The following is a 4,667-nucleotide window of genomic DNA, read 5'->3' as shown; positions in this document are numbered from 1 at the left end:
GTCACCAGTCTCTTAATGTTTATAAGCTTGCAAGACAAAAATATATCCCTAACTTTTTTTTAATCTAAAGAAAATAAAGATATTTCTACACATCTATTGCTTATCTGTATTTCTTTTTGTGACTTCTCTATTCTTCCCTAAATTTCCTATTGTTTTAAATCATTAGTCACATGAATGAGTAAAATGCACTAATATGGTAATGGCATTAACCTGTACTGTTTATGTGCACTGAATATATTTTTTCAAATCTATACGTTTTTAAAATTTTTGGTAGAAATATTCTACACAGATATTTTAAATAACATAATGAAATCATAACCTTTGCTTTTATGGAACTTGCCTAAGTTTTATTTCCTAAAAAGTATTCTTTAGCAGAAATGTTCACCTATTAAGGATAAAGGGGGTTATCTAACCTCATGCCTTTTAAATTTTATACTGGTACTCCCATAAAGTATTAAATCATTCATCCTTTACTAGCAAATTTATGTCATATACATAGCAGAAATTTTATCTGCATAAGTAATAACATGTTATTTTATATTATATTGATACTTTTACATAATACAAAGCCTGATGTATTAATGTAATACATGAAGTAGAAATAAATTAATATAATAATGTTGAAAATTAATATTTGGTTGAGTGCCACTCTTAGACACATGATTATTCAAAATGTAAAAATGTGCATTTCTGTGCAGAAACACACTGAGCCTTCCAGTTTTTCAAATTTTATTCATCCCTACAGCTGATATATATAAAATACAGTATTCAACTAGTCCAACACTTTCATTTAAAGATGGGGAAAATTCATCCAAGAGAGCTTGTGTGATATATGTAAGACTTCACAGCTAACTGTGGCAGAACTGGAATAGGATTTAAAATCTCCTTACTTTCTTTATTTTACCTCATGCTTTGTAATCTGCTTACAATAGAAAGAAAATCTGAAATAATATTGGTAAGAGGAGTAGGAAGTCAAGAAAATGAACACTTAATTAAATGGACTCAAGTTGAATGTTTTCATTTTCTTTTTCCCCCAAATGCCTCTTTAGAATTCCTGAGCAACACTTTTGATGGTATCCTGGAAATACATAAGAATTTTACTTTATTTTATTAATTTTTACTGCAGTGTAGTTGATTTACAATGTTGTGTTAGTTTCAGTATATAGCAAAGTGAATCAGTTATACATGAACATATATCCACTCTTTTTAGATTCTTTTCCCATATAGGCCATTACAGAGTATTGAGTAGAGTTCACTGTGCTATACAGTGGGTCCTTATTAGTTATCTATTTTATATATAGTAGTGTGTATATGTCAATCCCACTCTTCAAATTTATCCCTCCCCTCCTTACCCCCTGGTAACCATAAGTTTGTTTTTTACATCTGTAACTCTATTTCTGTTTTGTAGATAGGTTCATTTGTACCTTTTTTTTTTAGATTCCACATATAAGCGATATCATATAATATTTGTCTTTCTCTGTCTGACTTACTTCACGCAGTATGACAATGTCTATGTCCATTCTCATTGCTGCAAATGGCATTATTTTTTTTCTTTTTTATGGCTGAGTAATATTCCATTGCATATATGTACCACATCTTCTTTATCCATGCCTCTGTTGATAGACATTTAGGTTGCTTCCATGTCTGGCTATCGTAAATAGTGCTGCAATGAACATTGGAGTGCATTTATTTTTTTGAATTATGGTTTTCACTGGGTATATGCCTGGGAGTGGGATTGCTGGATCATATGGTAGCTCTATTTTTAGTTTTTTAAGGAATCTCCATACTGTTCTCTCCACAGTGGCTGTACCAGTTTACATTTCCACCAATAGTGCAGAAGGGTTCCCTTTTTTTCACACACTCTCCAGCATTGTTTGTAGATTTTTTTGATGATGGCCATTCTGACTGGTGTGAGGTGATACCTCACTGTAGTTTTGATTTGCGTTTCTCTGATAATTAGTGATGTTGAGTATCTTTTCATTTGATTTTTAGCCATCTGTATGTCTTCTTAGGAGAAATGTCTATTTAGATCTTCTGCCCAATTTTTGATAGGGTTGCTTGTTTTTTTGATATTAAGCTGCATGAGCTGTTTGTATATTTTGGAGATTAATTCCTTGTCAGTTGCTTCATTTGCAAATATTGTCTCCCATTCTGAGGGTTGTCTTTTCATCTTGTTTACGGTTTCCTTTGTTGTGCAAAAGCTTTTAAGTTTAATTAGGTCCCATTTGTTTATTTTTGTTTTTATTTTCATTACTCTAGGAGATAGATCAAAAAAGATATTGCTGCAATTTATGTCAAAGAGTGTTCTGCCTATGTTTTCCTCTAAGAGTTTTATAGTGTCTGGCCTTACATTTAGGTCTTTAATCTATTTTGAGTTTATTTTTGTGCATGGTGATAGGGAGTGTTCTAATTTCATTCTTTTACATGTAGCTGTCCAGTTTTCCCAGCACCACGCAACTATGGTCACCTAATCTATGACAAGAATTTCATTTTAAAATAAAGTGACAAAGCTTTTAGTTAACTATTAAACATGTTTTCTTCAATTGATTTATGTATATCTAGAGATCTAGTAAAACTGAATAGATTATTTTAAGATCTTTCAGAATAAAAATTATAAATTTAAAGATGCTTGAGTTTAAAAATCTAATTCATAAAAAATTGACTTAGGGTTGTGAAAATAAAGAATGTCAAGCTTACCTTCTGAAGGCTTTAAAATTTTATACTTAATCCTATTTGACTTCATGAAAATTTTACAAGACAATTTTATTCATTCTAATATCTGAGATTAAAGGCACCTTTTATACATTCATAGTTTTTACATTCATATTTCATGGTTCATCAGTGTTATTATGCAAGATTGTCATAATAGGCATCCTTTTAGTGAAATCTATCAAAACCAAATAAATATAGAGGGAAATTTTAAGGTGCAAACACATGAAATGACCCTCAAAATATAAGAAACTCTGGAAGCAGAATAAGTAAATTAGATTATAAAATAATCTAATCCATGCCAGCATATATAAGACATAAAGGCATATATATCTACAGTAAAGGTAATTACAGACATTTCTATTATATAATTACAGTAGTATATAGAGAAATATATTAGAGTGTGTGTGTGTGTCTGTGTCTGTGTGTTTGTGTGAGAGAGAGAGTATAGAATTCAGGCTTTTGTATCAATTCCCGACTATCCCTAGAAAATAATTTGTAATTCTTAAAGTTATTGCTCAGGAATAGTTTACAGTGTCTCATTTAACATATAACTTATGTTATTCAGAGAGTAATGTGTGTTGTATTTAGAAAGCTTCATACCGTTACCAGTTAAATGAGTTAAATGAGTTAAATACCATTAAATATACTTCGGTCAATGTGCTCAAACTATATTCACAGTAAATTTAAGTCAAGAAAATGCCTTCTTCACTATAAGTCCTCCTCTTTCTTCCTCCAAAGTCTAAATTATACCAACAACTCTCCAAATTTTAACTCTTGTTGTTTCTACATCTATTTTAAAAACCTGACAGAATTGATAATTTGGAAAAATGATAATTTCTTTGGATGTAAACAATATTTCCATTTTTAGTCTAGAAATCATTTCATTGCTATCTTATAGCCTGTCTTCTGAACACGATGTATATTCTTCCTCACTTCAGTCAGGTGTCAATACCCCTGATTTATGAATACAGAGATCTTGGAAGGGTAAGGAAGGGTCTAGAAGAGGCCAACACACTAGTATTTCTACTTCATTCCTTTATCTTCCTTTACAAGAACTGTTTTTACTTATATACTTCAGTGGAATTCTATACATATTATAAACATATTTTATTGATAAATATTCTAATTTATTTATAGATTTTAATAGTAGAAATCCATAATAGCAGAATGATCTTTGTGCTTATTTGATCAAAGAGGGTCCAAATTTAAGGGAAGATCAAAAGTTTTTATGTCATAATTAAGTTGTTTAAAAATATACTGTTTAAAATAGTGTAAGAAACTAAGCAAAAACTAAGAGTAAGTAATAAAAAGAAAATAGTCTTAGAAATGAACTATAGTTTGTTTCTAAAGGGTCTTCCAGTTCCAAGGGCAGTTTTATTGAAAGAAGCCTGCTCTTTACTTTTTAATAACACATTTACTGTAGTCTACAGTTTAATAAAAGTTTTTGGAGTTTCAAATCCTTTAAGCATACTTAGCAGTGTCTCAAGAACAAGGTGCACTGGTGGCTAAGACAACTTTTGATACAAAAATAACACTATATAGATTTTTTATTTAGTTATTGACCTACTCCACACCTGCACATTTTTGTCATCACAAGGTTAAAGGCCCAAGCTCTTCAATATATGAAACAACTGAAATTGACAATTTTTGTACCTGCTGAATAAGAATAATATTTCTAAAATAAATAATTTTCTAACATACATTTCATAGATCATGTTTTCTTTGACTATTTTGTGCCAGTTCATATATAGCTTTTTGTTATTTCATAGGATGGCAAAGCTTTTGCAATAAGCAGTAAAGACAAGCTATCAAATACTCTAAATTCTTATCCAGTGTTCAGATTTCTTGCTTATGAAATATTACAGATATTAACAGATACATACATTAACATTCATTTTTAAGGTTAGCATTTTTCCTTATGTTTCAGTTTTGCTGCACATTTAACTGCTCGTTTT

The sequence above is a fragment of the Mesoplodon mirus genome (assembly GCF_964341445.2).
Source record: "Mesoplodon mirus genome assembly, chromosome: 5".
NCBI lineage: Eukaryota > Metazoa > Chordata > Mammalia > Artiodactyla > Ziphiidae > Mesoplodon > Mesoplodon mirus.
The sequence above is the reverse complement of the archived record's forward strand: the minus strand, read 5'-3'. Positions refer to the sequence as shown.